Source organism: Solanum stenotomum, chromosome 9 (genome assembly GCF_019186545.1).
Source record: "Solanum stenotomum isolate F172 chromosome 9, ASM1918654v1, whole genome shotgun sequence".
Classification (NCBI taxonomy): Eukaryota; Viridiplantae; Streptophyta; class Magnoliopsida; order Solanales; family Solanaceae; genus Solanum; species Solanum stenotomum.
In genome coordinates this window covers 26,093,424-26,109,037 of record NC_064290.1, presented here as the reverse complement: position 1 = coordinate 26,109,037, position 15,614 = coordinate 26,093,424, and the positions used below count along the sequence as shown (strand labels likewise).

The 15,614-nt window shown below is 38.6% G+C and overlaps 1 protein-coding gene across 5 annotated transcripts in view; it reads right to left on the bottom strand.

The window, feature by feature from the left end:
- Positions 1 to 15,614, bottom strand: part of LOC125876728 (uncharacterized) — an 854,340-nt gene that overhangs the window by 77,632 nt on the left and 761,094 nt on the right. The window contains exon 1 of one of the 5 annotated variants that reach the window (XM_049557960.1): positions 14,374 to 14,378. The exons of the other annotated variants lie outside the window; for them this stretch is intronic. The gene's annotated coding sequence lies outside the window, so the exon portion shown is untranslated. Of the gene's footprint in view, positions 1 to 14,373; positions 14,379 to 15,614 lie in introns of those variants that run through there. 5 annotated transcript variants of the gene reach the window in all.

The window sequence follows — 15,614 nt, the reverse complement described above, 5'->3', positions numbered from 1 at the left end:
AATAGAGAGTCTAGAAATTAACATTACCAATCCATTAGGGAAAGCATCATCAGTATCTCTCTCCTCAACCACTTTAGCATCCAGTTCTATTCTTGATAGGTCGTCAACTACTTGGTTTTCACAACCCTTTCTATCTTTTACTTTAAAGTCAAATTCTTGAAAAAGGAGCACCATTAGACCAGTCTTGGTTTTGCCTTTTTTTTCCATTAAGTATCGTCGGGCTGCATGATCACTATGCACAATTACTTTGGTACACAATATATAAGCTCTAAACTTTTCAAAACCTTATATAATATCAAGAAACTCTTGCTCAGTCAGGGTGTAATTATTTTGAGCATAATTCAAGGTTTTGCTAGCATAATAAATGGGATGAAAAAAATTTGTTTTATGCATTGCCCAAGAAAAACCTTAATGCCAACCCACTAGCGTCACACATCATTTCAAAAGGGAGATTCCAATCTCTTTTTATGATGATATGGCCGAGACGAGTTTCTCCTTCAACATCTTGAAAGCATCCAAACATGCAATATAAAAAACAAATGTTCTTTCTTTCTCAAGAAGCTTGCACAATGGAATAACAATCTTGGAGAAGTCTTTGATGAACCACATATAGAACCTGATATGAATAAGGAAGCTTAGTGCTCCCTTTACCTAAATTGGGGGAAGTAATTTTTCAATTACCTGTATTTTGGCTTGAACATCTTCGGAAATTTTGTGACCAAGCACAATTCCTTATTTCACCATAAAGTGACACTTTTTTCAATTAAGAACCAAATTTGAATCTACAAACATTTTAAACACCATCTCAAATGCTTCAAGCACTCTTCAAAAGAGTCTCCAACAACAAAAAAAATTGTCCATGAACACTTCCATTGAGTCCTCCACCATATTCGCGAAGATTGATAATATGCATTATTGAATGGTTGCCGGTGCATTACCTAATCCAAAGGGAATTCGCTTGAAAGCAAATATTTCATAAGTGCATGTAAAATTTGTTTTCTCTTGATCCTTCGATGTAATGGAGATTTTGTTATACTCGGAGTGCCCATCAAGAAAGCAATACCACCTCTTGCCCGCAAGCCTATCAAGAATTTGATCAATCAATGACATGAGGAAATGATCATTTTCAGTCCATGAATTAATTTTTAGATAGTCAATACACACGTCACTCGGTTACAGGCCTAGTGGCGACAAGCTCACCTTTTTCATTTAGGACTACTTTGATACCACCCTTTTTAGGAACACATTGTACTAGGCTCATCCATTGGTTGTCTGCAATTGGAAAAATGGCTCTCACATATAACCATTTTATAATGTCTTTTTTCACCACTTCTTGTATTGGGGGATTTAATGGTCGTTTGTGCTCAATGCTTGGTTTGCAATCTTCAGCCATATTAATTTTGTGAGTACATAAACCCGGTGAAACTCATAGGATGTCGGCAATCGATAACCCCAAGGCTCTAATGTGCCTCTTCAACGCTGTGATCAATAACTCAACTTGCCATTGTTTAAGATCATTGGAAATAATTACCGGAAATGTGTTGTTGGCCCACATAAAGGCATATTTGAGATGAGGCGGTAGTTCCTTTAATTTTAATTGTCGTGGCTCAATAATAGATGGCTTGACCTGTGGAACTTGTCAACTAGGAAAATAAAGATCAAGCTATGTTTGAAGGGAAATATATGAGCCTACATCCATAGGGGTTGGCACAACTTCATCATAGTCTCTAATTTTTGCTTGATCATAATTAAATATTACTTGAGACAAGGAATCCCCACGATACACTACTTCTACACTACTTACCACAAATTCATCAGTATGATGCAAGTGAGATTCAACGTGTATATCACTTGGACATTTCATGTATTTATTAATATTGAAGTTGACTACTTCATCATTAACTTAAAACTTTAACTCACCACCTTCCACATCAACCAAACCTTATCCCGTGGCCAAGAATGTTTTACCAAGAATAACCGGTATACCAATATCAATTTCACAATCAAGCACTGTGGGGAACACAAATTTGTCAACCTTCACTAGCACATCATAGACCACACCAACCAGTCTCTTTATTGAACGATTAACCATTAAGATCCTCATGTTTGTTGGTTGCGGTTTCTCAAGCCCAAGCTTACTAAATATCATCAGTGGGATCAAGCTTATACTTGCATCAAGATCACACAAGGATTTTGCAAAAAACACGCACAAATAGTTCATTGAATAGTGTACGCTCCCGGATTATCTTTCTTGAGCACTCCATTATTTATCATTAGCGCGCCATGTGTTTGCAGCATTTCAATTGTTTCACAGTCTATAACCCTCTTCTTTGTCACTAATTCTTTCATATATTTGACATAACCTAACATTTTGGTCAAGGCAATCCATCAATAGGATATTCACTTTCAAATCTTTTAGTATTTCCATAAACTTTTGGAATTTTGCATTGTCAATTTTCTTCCTCAATCTTTGAGGGAAAGAAGACTTTATCTTAATTTGAGGCAATGTATATGAGACTTCAGTATCACCTTTTCTAGCATTTTAATTTGATTCCCTTCAACTTCTTCTATTTGTGTCTTATCCATTCCCTTAGGTGACTCATCATCGACAATCACCCCTTTACTATCCACATTATCGGGCATTATTCTTTCTGGCAAAGTTTTTCCACTTCTAGTAACTATGGCTAAAATAGGGATATGATTCCTTTGATTCTCATTTACATGAGACATTGAATTCTCATCGGGATTAACATACTCAAGAACATATACTTGCCCCATATTTTCTTCAAGCGACTTGATGGAAGATGAATGTTAGACTATGGTGGTGGACAAAGCTAAAACGTCACTCTTCATCCCTTGCAAGATCATATCTGAACCCTCCATTTTGTTTAGGATTTTAGTCAACAAATCATCAATTGGTGTCTTCATCGAATCATGTGAATTGAACGGCTGCATATACGTAGCATCTTCACATTCCTTTTCTTACCACATTTCATCATTATTCTTGGTCCAACATTGATTTCCGGCAAGCCTTGGAAACTTGGCCGAAAACCCTCCAATTTTCCACCTCTCATGTACACAACATTATCGTACATTCTCCAGGACATTGCCTTCATTGACTTTGCCCCCACCTCCAATAATACATTTGGATAACATTTCAAGTTGAGCAATCAATTTAGCAATGCTTTTGTCACGCTCTTTATTTTTCTCCTTTTGTTTCTTAAGCGCCTTTAAGTGTGGAAGTGACATATAATCTTTAATCGTGTACCAAGTTTGGTTAATTTTGGTCATTTCATTAAGCAACCTTGATAATTCTACCAATGGTTGCTTTACTATACTTCCCCAAACAATATCAACCAATCCTTCATTTACAATAACAAGACTTTGGTAAAAATATTATAACAACAACTGATCCGAGAAACCATGTCTAGGACACTGTAACAACACCCCGCTTAAAGCGTAACCATGCTTTATGATTAAACGTCTCAAATACACCTCATCCGATTCTACATGTAAACGATCGTTAATTAGTATAAAACCCAACAAAGAGTTGGGGTCGAACCCACAGGGAGCAGTACGTGTCAAAATTCAGTTATGAAGTTATAAAGTGGTCTATATGGTTATAGGAATAGAATTTATCGAAAATATGCAAATAAATCTAAGGGTATGACAACGAATGTCAGATGGGGGAGTTTGGATTGTTAACTATCAGCTACAACACAAGCAAAAAATAGAGGAATTCTCGGGATGTGATCGATATAGGAAAATTTCACTGTATAGGTAATTAAAATTACTTATAAATAGTTTTCTCTCGAACAACTATTACGATTCAAGTGATTTCCTTCGAACATCAACAAGCTTAGCAAATAAGACAACCCACACCTTAATTCATCTACTATTTCGAGCTAGATAGATAGAATTGAGATTAGGATTTACTCTTTCGAGCTAAACCCATATCAACCCAACAACTACAATTATCAATTGAAAGCTTTGATTCCAAAACCTATTTTTCAAGCAAGCCCAAAATTTTAAGTTCGAATTATATTTTCAACTACAATTCTTAGATTAAAACACAACTATCAATTAAACTCACTTCAATTAAGCTTTAAAATCAGTCAATAATAACACCCATAAGCTAATTCAGCCCATAATCACATGATCACACCCCAAGAATTGCGGTTTTAGCTAAACATCATAAAAGGTAAAAATAATTACCAACTCAATTGGTAATCAGCTGGGTAAGAGTCTCCAAGCCTTTGTAATGTTTTCCAAGGGTTAAATTCAAAGACCTACTTTCAAATCCTCGAAATTAAGCTTAAAACTCCTCAAAGTCTACAATAAGAGCTCAAAAACTAAGAGAAACCTCTAATTCTAAAACTGGAAGATCAGAACTCTCTGGGAACTCCTCAAAATTTCTTTTAAATTCCAATTTATAGTTGCCTATATTTTTGCCTCAAAGTCCACTAGATGGAATAAGTTGAGCCTCCCCAAGTGGTTCGGTGATCCGCCTTTTACTCTCTTCCATCGCCATTTGGTATTGGTCCTCAGCATCTCAGGTCCTGTAACTTTGGGTGACTAATTTGTTGTCGCGAAACTGATTGACGATTCACCGACTACCCTTTTTAATCGCCAACTTGGTTTTTCCCCAGAGCTAGTATGCTGGAACTTTGGGTGAGCTAAAGTGCCACTCGGCGCCGTCAAGTAGTCTTGGCGATCACCACGATCACTTTTCTTCACTTGTTCAACTTTTTTGTTCCTTTTTATCCGGTAATGTCCTTGCCTTGTTTCTTAGCCTCCATAGCTGCAAATCAACACTTTAGCATCAGTTTAGAGCATAAAATAGGCATTTGAGGACACTTATACTATAAAAACAAATCCCTAAATGAGTCGAAATCTCGGACTCATCAACCCCTCCAACTTAAACTTTTGTTTGTCCTCAAGTAAAACTCAAGACCAATAGTTCAATAAGGATGTCTACAAATAGTAGGATGTCTACAAATAATGTCTTTGCCTTGTTCCTTAGCCTCCATAGCTGCAAATCAACACTTTAGCATCAGTTTAGAGCATAAAATAGGCATTTGAGGACATTTATACTATAAAAACAAATCCTTAAATGAGTCGAAATCTTAGACTCATCAACACCCCCAACTTAAACTTTTGTTTGTCCTCAAGTAAAACTCAAGATCAGTAGTTCAATAAGGATGTCTACAAATAGTGCGGCATCAAACTCAACATGAATGCACACAACAAGGTTCAAACTACTCATACAATGATCAATTGTGCACTCAAAGTTTCAAAATATGACTCACTATCATCAAGTGTACTCAAGCTCACAATGATTTCTTCAAATGCAAGTTCAAGCTCAACAAAGGTATTCAAATACCCTCATAACAAATATGATTCCATATTCACACAAAATTTCTCAAGAATTTAAAATTCTGGAATCAAATAGAACTCTCACACACACAAAGATGAGCACATGCATGGCTTTACCCATAGGCTTGCCCTTATTTTCCAATCAACATTCATTTTAGCTCACTCAAGATCACAAAGGTCTTTTTATTGCTTGTAACAGGGCTGAGTGTAAAGGTATGATCATTTAGGCCTAGTGGCTTCTACCTTCATGAAGTATGGCCTGAAAATCACTTTCTCTCCTTGTCTTTCACATTCAAACATGATCATAATCCACCCCATTATTCAACTAGACATGAATCACCGGATACTCATTTTCTTTTGCTATTTTCACAACTCTATTTCACAACTTTTTCTCTTTTTTTTAGTCATTTTCTTTTCATTAATTCAATTTTTTCTACATGGAGGGGTTCCATGTTTTTCAAAACAATCCATAAACAAGAGGGGATTTTTCATACTTCTTGATTGTCCTTCTTTTTCACCACACCCCTAACTTAGGATTTTCTCCTAAGTTGTCTATTAAAGCAAATCATACTTCATGAAAGTTACGGGTGAGGGGTTAAAAAGAAGTCACAATTGCTCAGGTTTCTTCCAATAAAAGGTTAGGCTCAAAAGGGGCCAAGCAAGGTTCACACTTCTCACAAGGTTGGCCACAAAGAGGTATGTAGTCAAATAGGCTCACTCTTCAATTTTTTTGCCTAAGATTATTCTATTTCTTGCATCACTCAATCAACGAGTCCAACAGGGAAAATTCTAGGTGTCATCATGCACAATGTTCAAAGTAACCACACCACACAAGGCATTGATACAATTATCAAACAAGACTCCACACTTTCTAGCTAGCGTGCAATGTTCATCACAAGAGAGTCATTTGAGAACTGGCTAGTCACAACGAGATGCTAAAAGTTTACATATTTCCTATGTAACTTCGTTTGCCTCATCGTAGCCATACATTCATTTTGTTCCATTAAGAGCACTATTCAAGTCATCGGTATTGACCATAATCGACACTCAAATTTGTACAAGAACAACCATAATCACCCACAAAAGAGGTGTATTATTTTTAAAATTTGGTTCAAAACTATTTTCTATCAAAACAATGGGCCACAAGCTATGAACAGCCACAATACCACAACCAAGATGTATATATATAAACCAATAAACTCACTATTCACCAAAACAACCCATAAAAGATGTAGGTATGAAAATACCACACCCCACCAACAAAAAATGCAGTTGTACTCAAATGCAACTAAAACACAATAGTCAATAAAACAACAGAGAAGGAGGTAAAAATAATCATCTTTCCAGGCTAGGCCTAGGGTGAAGTCTGCATGTCCATCGCTCCATCAGTCTGGGCATCAGTGCCCGGTATCTCAGCATACTTCGCTCCACTGGAGCCCACCATAGTAGTATCCTGAAGCGATGCCTGTCTCGCATTCTCATACATGGCACCCTCCAAGTAAACCAAGTCCTCATAAAAAGCCTCCTCTCGATCACCAAGCTGCTCCTCATCTGTCTCAGCCTCGGACTCAGTAGCAGCATCATCGACTCTAACCTAATCTACGATCTACACCATTCTAAATATTTGCACATCCAAACAGGCAGAAATATTTGCACACGGGTCATCTGGGATCTCCACCATTCTAAGTAGCAAGGTGAAATTAGTGGACTTCAGCTGATCCACATCTTTTCTCAACCAAGTAATATCTGCCTTCAAGGTCGTCACAACATCAGTGGCTCCCTACCTTCTCTCACACACCTCTACTCTCGCAGTAACGTCATCAATGGAAGCTTTGAGAGGTGTCAAAACAGAATTAATAGCTCTCTCGATCATCCTGAGAATAGCGGCCTATAGCCTTGAGGCACACACATCAGTAGATTAGGCCAAATACCCCATCTTGAACAACTTCGCCTGGGTGATTAGAGTCCTAGAAGTAGAAGTAACAGTAGATCTAAGGGGTAGGGGTGTAGTAGAAGTGCCAGGAGTTTCAGAAGGAATAGAGCAACTAGAACTTAACGGCCCAGTGGCTTGAATAGGGAATACTGCCTCTACAGGTAACGTATCACTATCAACCACCGGGGATGTGTCCATTGGAGCTGCTCTCCTCCTTTCAACCTCATCCTTTTGGTACTCGGCCTTAATACGCTGGATGTCAGTGGAATATGTGGGTGTATCCTTGACATATCTCTTCTCATCTCATGGAAGTCAGGCCCGTCGATATAACTCGGTGATCAACACCGAGAATGTAAGTGAAGTCTACCTCTATTTGGCCCTCATTGCCATCTCCGGCCCATTCAACAGTCCTAGATTTAACTTTTGGTGAAAAATGATAGATCCTAAGCATGTTTCCTTCAGGTGTCGCAAGATGGATTCATTTTGGGATGGCATGACTGTGCTTCTAATGAACCCGAACCAGTATCTTATAGCCACGTTCAAGTCTTTCTTCTCTATCTGTGTCCCTGCCTCTATCCACCTCAAGGTAGCATCAGATATAAGGGGTGCCAACCAACCCTTTAGGTCCTCCAATGTGCTCTTCTGGATTAGATCGATGTATTGGTGCATGAAATCATAACTGCACCCCAAAAAAACATTGATGTTAGATTTGTCGCAATTCAATTTCTTGCCTCAGACTGTCACAGAGTCAACCTGCTTGAACATGCTGGCCTTCTTCTTCCCCTTCGGAACCATCTCACCATAGGCCGAATAAAACTCCCAGACCCAATTGAGAATGTATGGGCCCCGAGGTTTGGTGAAAATTTCAAACTTGTGGAACTTGATAGTGTTCCACACCTCCAGATATCTGTCCACCACACCGTCAGTACATAATCTTTTTTCTTCCAAAATGGTCATCAAACCCTCATCCTTTAGTCAGTTGGGTGACCGGGGATGAGGACCCTGAACTGGTGGAGATAGAACCACCATCTGTGCGTGAGGAGGCACTGGAGTTGAAACTGGAGGGGAAGGCTCAAGAAGCCTAGAAAGATCCTAAATAGATTTGGAGTGTAGCTCCTCTTTTGGAGCCCGCAACAACTGATCATCCTCTAGATTAGAAATGGATGCCCGAGAGTCACCCTGCAACTCATCCTCAATTTGGGAAGTGGTGAGGTGTGTCTCGTACACACCCTCACTGTTTGAACTACCCTCATCCAGTGTCAAAGCTGCGGGAGCTTTGCCTTTGCTCTTACTCCTTTCAGTGGTAGTTTCTTGGCCTTTGAATAATTGCCTCCTCATCTATAATAACTCCTCGTGCCCACTTTCGGGGTGACATGTCTCTTCCTGAAACCTTTGGTCTAGCCATACCTGTGAACAACATAAAAAAATGTTAGAAAGGTTCAGAAAAAAATACAGAAAATGAGTTGCAGAAAGACTCGCCGAACCTCTCGGTGAGTTGCCGAATCACTTTGGCAAGCCAAGTCGGGCTCGCCGAAAGTTCTAACTCAAAAATTTCAAGTACTCAAAGATGGTTGGCGATGTCCAGGTCCTTTCGGCGAATCTTCGACATCAATCGACGAACTAGAAGCAGCTCGCCAAAAGTTATAGTGCATTTTAGAGAAATAGGGGCGTAGAAGGCCGATTAAAAAGCACTTTCGGTAAGCACATGCGTATAGCCAAAAGTTACATACCACAAACTCAACATTTAGAGAAATTAAAGGCGATCTAAAGGGACTTAGGTGAACCAGTGAACCAATAGGGGAGCTTGACCCATCTCGCCAAATGGCTCTTCGTGCCAATTTTGTACCCCGTTCTTCAAAATCAAACCCGCAGCCCATGAAATCAAAATTAAACACATACACTATGAAATTAGAGCAAGACCCATACTACCCATGCCCTCAGGGTACTCAGACTTCCCCCGATTTGATCAAAATAATCTATTTGACATATTTTACCCTTAAGAATGACGTCAATCGCTCCATCATTGGGCAATACACAACATTTAGCACAATACGAGGTTATTCATACTTCACCCCTGAGACCCGACACATAGTTAGCACAACCCAATAATTAAAACATGATATCAACAAGCAAAGACACGAGAATTAATCATTTACGAGCAATTAAGCACAAACTCAATTAATTATAGGCAATCCAATAGTTAAACAATGATAAAATCACACTACCTAAAAATTATCAACAACAATTTACCTATTTCATTTGAGTTCAACCACAAATAGAGTTCGGGGTTTGGAAAACCAATCTTTGTGCTGAAAAAGAAGTTGAAATGCTAGGCAACAAAGTCATTCCAAAGAAATCCGAGCAAAGATCCCAAGTAGCACGAGAAAAAGCAAAAAAGTATGAAAATCTAGTATTGGGTGAGAAAGTTCATGAGTTAAAAAGTAAGAAAGTGAAAGGATTTTGAAATTTTAAACCGTTTGGCCTTTAAAAACTTTCATTTTGCGCGCCATTTGGCTGAGTAATTCGTGCCCGCTGAACCACTCGGTGATGCGCCGAGTGGTAATTTGGCTCACCAAATTTCACAGAATTCCAAGCAATTTGAGGGTTCCAATGTCGAACAAAGTCTAGCTCGCCGACCTGTTTGGCGAGTCGCTGACTAAGATTTTACTTGGCCAAGTCTTATAGAATTTCCCATCAAGTTGGGTGGTTTCAATGGCGGTCGAAGTCCGGAACGCCAACGGCATGTCACTGATTAGACTAATGGCTCGCCAAATCGCCCATTTTTCAACCTGCAAAATCAACACCTATTATTCAAAAACAAAATTTAAAACATCAAAGATTTGGGTTGCCTCCCAAGAAGCACCTTATTTAACATCGTGGCATGACGGGAATACCAAGTCAAGCTTAATTTTTGGTGTTTGCCATTTTCTCACTAGGCAACCCTCCTTTTGGCCTTGGATTTAGATGAATCAAGATTTGACCCATTTATGTCTCCAGCTATTTGATAGACACTAAATATGAGGTGACCATCTGATTAAGTATAGAGACGTCTTCTTTCAGTTCTTTCAAAACCTTGTCCAACCCTTCTACCTTATTGAGAATGCGTGAGAACATGTCTTCCGTTTGGACATTCTCTGAGTCAGCCTTCGGTTCCTTGGGCTTTTGACGCTCATGAAGTGGGATGTACCTATCCCTGTCACCCTCTCTTTCCTTCCAAGTAAAATTACTATTACACCGCAGAAACTAGTAGGCTAAACTAGAGCTTGACGTGGGGGGTTATAGTCATAGATATAAATTCCCGTAGTTAAAATAAAGGGTGTTGGGTGATAACGTGAAGGTACAACTCCCCAAGGACCAACCATGGGTCCTTGAGGAGGACCAAGAGAAAACTGCCCAAGACCATGAATTACGGCAAGACCCACTCTCCGTGATCTGGTATTGTGGATCAAGAAGCTAAGGTGGGGAGTTACAGTAACTCAACCCACACCTCACCAGCATGGGTTGTGGGTCCAACCACGGTCCGTCAGTGAGGGTCGTGGGTGGTCACCTAAAACTACTTTTTGGCAATTGACTCTAGGGGTATTTTAGGGTTTTCCATTTTCAATTAATATTAGGGGAGGTCCTTTAAACCTATTTTTAAACACCTATATATGTATTTTAGACCCTTAAATTAATTCATTCAAATCATTATTTCTAAAATTCCAAAAGAACTCACCTTCACAAAAAATTCTCTCACTAGAACTCAACGAAGAAGAAGAAGGAAGTTGGAGCCAAGGGTTTCAAAGATGAAGGGGTTTATACTCAATTTCGTGGGGATGCATCATCAAGATATGGTAGTCCTTCATCAATGGATCCCCTTCAAAACTCCTAATTTCAAAGTAAGAAATCCCAAAAGTTAGGGGTTGACTTCAATCTCATTGATTCCTTTCAAATTCATTTTTAATGATTGAATTATGTTTTATTATGAATAAATTTATGATTTAATATGGTTTTAAGTTAAGTTCCCCAAGAATCCATGAATTCCCCTCTTTTTCCAAATTAGATCTCAAAGTGTGGGTATTGATTGATACAAGTAGAATAATATAAAATTATGAATGTAGTGAATTGATTATTTGAATTATGTTATTATCCATGTCTAATATAGTTAATTCTAGATGTGTTTATATGAGATGAGCTTTGACCCTTGAAAGGGAAATATATGATATTATGCATGTTTTATGAAGGTTATGTATATGCTTTAAGAACATTGTGAGAGTAAAGTGATTATGAATATGATGTAATTGTGGTGTTTATTGAAAGGATATTCTCACACACACACACTTTTGTATGAATATGAATGAAGTATCCATGATTATAATAATGTTGTTGTAATTCATTGAAAGGCTATTCTCATGAACACATAATGAACCTGATGTGAAAGGTTTTCTCACATAATGAAGATTATAATGTTGAAAGGAAATTCTCACCTAATTGAATCTAATATTAAATGTAGACATAGACAGTGAAAGGTTATTCTCAAGCATGATCTAATGTGTTATCCTAATGAAAGAAGTTATGACTTAATAAGCACTCTGTGGGATTAATGCCTAGCACCAAGTGGATATTGATATGTGATGGAAGCCCTTACGTGAGTTGAGTCTGGGTTTCTTGGAGTATTTTCTTGAGATGGATGCCCTCACTTGAGTTGAGGCTGGGTATCTAGTAACAATCTCCTTATCCCATAAACTATGTGCCCCTGTAGGATATTTATCTAATGGATTTACCTAAGTTAAAATGATGGTCCTACCTTAGGCAAGTAGACCAACTCTTTTTGGCGTGGGAGACACCGAATTCCATGTTAAGCTCACACGGTCTTTGTCGGTTAAGGCTTATTCCCACTATGATTGAATGTGATCTTTTGCTACTCAAGAAGCTTTACTTAGTATGGGTGAGAGTATGGGATCTTATTCATGCATTGCACAAGTATGGGTTGATGGTAGTCATGGTGTGTTGCTCTTATATTATGATGGTTTACGTAATGATGTATATTTAATTTGGATTGTAGCTTGAAAGGCCCTTCTAATACATGTGCATGACTAAAGTTTAAAGTTCTCGTGTCTATGAGAAATAAGTTAAGGATAGGATCAAAAGAAGGATGAATATGAATGAGGACCTAAAGTAACTTGCTTAGCATGAGTGGGATTATAGGATCTTATCCATGCATTGCACACACTTGTACTTGAGGTGACTTATGAATTGTTTCTCTTATGTTCTGTTAAGATGACTTATGTATGGATTATGTCTATGACTATGTTGTTATCTCTTATGCTTATAGTCTATGTCTTACTATGATGTCTCTTATGCTTATGACTTGTGTTTTTACACTATCATCAAAATATTGCTTGAACTTATCAAATGGCATGCATTCAACTAAAATGTCATTTCTAGCATGTTTTCAAGGTTTTTATGCATGGATATCATACTTAGTGCATTTTTGTACTGACACATATTTTCCTACATTTTCCCCTAAGTGTAGGGTCCGGTTCTTAAGGCGGTCATCACTTGGTTTAAGCTTGGATTTGACTATTCTTCTAGCTTGTGGTGATTCCACATGATTCGAGGATGGATTGTTCACTTTGAATTTCATTTCTAGTATTTCACTTTCGGATTATATTTGTATGGGCTGTCCCTTTCCACTGGAACTATTGTAATAGATGGATATATTGAGACAAGTCTAGACTTCTGCTTGCTTTTATAAAAGACTTCGATCGTAAAGAAAAAATTTAATTTTTTTGCATCATTTCTATTTACTTTATGTTATGATATGCTAAGTGGCTTATGTAGGCCTTTCGGGGTCTAGTATGCCATGTTAAATCTAGGGTGTACCCCTGGGTCATGACAAACTTGGTAATTAGCGCACAAGGTTTATAATGATTCTAGGATGATGTCTCATAAGCTACGTCTAGCAGAGTGTTGTTCATAAGTGTGAAACCCGCTACATTAATGAATGAGAGGCTACACGATGATTAGGAAACTACACTTCTTTCATTACTCTTAAGTCGTGTGATAGAGTTTAACTCTATAAGGTCTTTCTTCTAATCCTTACTCGGTGGTTTACATAACATGACTACTCAAAGAGCTTTCACCAGTGGATTTGAAGGAGACAATGTTAATCAAGGTGCTCCTTCTCAAGATCCTCAAGTTCCGCTTGATCAAGTGACTAATGAGAAAATTAGTTTTGGTTTTCAATTGTTGACTCATGCCTGAGTAGAAACTTTGAAATTTTATGGGTCAAAGATGGAGGAAGATCCTCAAGAGTTTATAGATGAGGTCTCTAAGGTGTTGGAATTTGTGGGAGTGACACCGGTAGAAAAGGAAGAATTGGTCGCTTACCAGTTGAAAGATGTTGCTCAAATGTGGTTTAGTCAATGGAAAGAAGTGAGGCCAGTAGAAGCGGGCCCCTGGAATGGGAAAGGTTTAAGAATGGGTTTTTTTTTTATAGATTTTGTCCTTTGGAGATGAGAGAGGCTAATATACTTGAGTTTATTAACTTTCGGCAAGGTGGGATGAGTGTTGAGGAGTATGCTTGGATGTTTAATAGGTTGTCGAGATATGCTCCATTTATAGTGGACAACCTTAAGTCAAGAATGGGAAAGTTTTTCTTAGGCATGTCCGAGTTGATAGCAAAAGAATGTCGTATGGCTATGCTTGAGAATGATATGAATATTTATTATCTAGTACGTGATTCGTGCTCAAGGGATTGAAAAAGAGAAACTTGAATAGAGGTCTAGAGAAACAAAGAGGTATATGCTTGATGATGATTCCCCTCAATAAAGGCTTGATGGGCATAGTTGCCCTAAGTTCCAACAAAGGTTTTGCGGGCAAAGTTCTTATAAGGTTTCCCCAAGGTATAACAAAGAGAGGGTGTCTAACCCTAAGTTTCATGAAAGGAGTGATAGGTCTCTATTGCCGGAATGTGCTAGGTGTGGAAGAAAGCATAAGGGTAAGTTCCTAGCGGGTTCCAAGGTTTGTTATGGTTATAGAGGAAGTGGTCACAAAATGGGGAATTGCCCGGTGCTTACGGCTAGAGGAAGAGAGGGAAATCAAGCTTCTCTTAGTGGTTTGGATTCTAATGCTCCCAAGTGAATGCTCTTTTATGCACTCCGATCTAGGAATGACCAAGAAGGCTCTCCGGATGAAGACACCGGTATGTTGATAGTTTCCATATAGATGTACATGTTTTATTACATCCCGATGCTATTTGTTAGACTTTGATGTTATCCGTGGTAAGGTTGGGATGAATTGTTGTTAGACCTTTATTGATTTTTGAACCGCTATGGTAACTCTGAGTTCTTGGTTATGACGTTTGGGATTGCTTGGAAGAACCGGTACTTGAGAAATTAGTAGGGGTTTCCTCTCAAGGGGGAGATAGTGTGCATGGATAGCAAAGTCGTTGAGTGTCCCAATACCCTCATCTCTTTCTTCTACTCCTACTCTAGCTTGAGACGAAGAGTCCCTGTTATCTTGCATTATGTTTTGGAGTCATGACTGTTTTATGTGTTTCCATGATTTCCTTCTGTTATGCATGTTCTTGATGAAATTCATGTTTAGTAAGAAAATGATTTTTTGTGATGTACTTTCCTCATGTTGTTGCGCATTGAGTATGAGTTGCCTAGTTGACTTCATTAGATGAATTGATGCACATGCCTTATATGTATAAGCTTTTGTAGAGTATTTGGCCTAATGGTTTCATGTATTGTGTTGAGTATGCTTTAAAGCTTGGAGAAGGTAGTTCCTCCTATGAACATGTGAAATGTTGAAATCTCATGCTTAATGGGTTGTTAGATGTAGTTCCTACTTCCATGTGTTGAATTGATTATTTTTGAGATGGAGTTGAAGTTTCCTCCTTTTAATGGTGCATTATTTTGATGTTTCATGCATGATGGGCTGCTAGTCTTAAGTCATTACATTCCGTAAGGTGTCTAGATTGTCATTCGAGGATGAATGTTCCCAAGGGGGAGATAATATAACACCTCAAAAACTAGTAGGCTAAATTAGAGCTTGACATGTGGTTAGAGTCGTAGACATAACTTCTCGTACTTATAATAAAGGGTGTTGGGTTATAACGTCAAGGTATGACCCCCAAAGGACCAACCATGGGTCCTTAAGGAGGACCAAGATAAAAGTGCCGAGGACAATGACCTATGGCAGGAACCACGCCCTATGGGTAGGTCCACGCCCCGTGGTCTGGTATCGTCGGTCAAGGGGCCAAGGTGAGGAGCTCCAGTAACTCAACCTATGGCTCACCAGCACGGGCTGTGGGTCC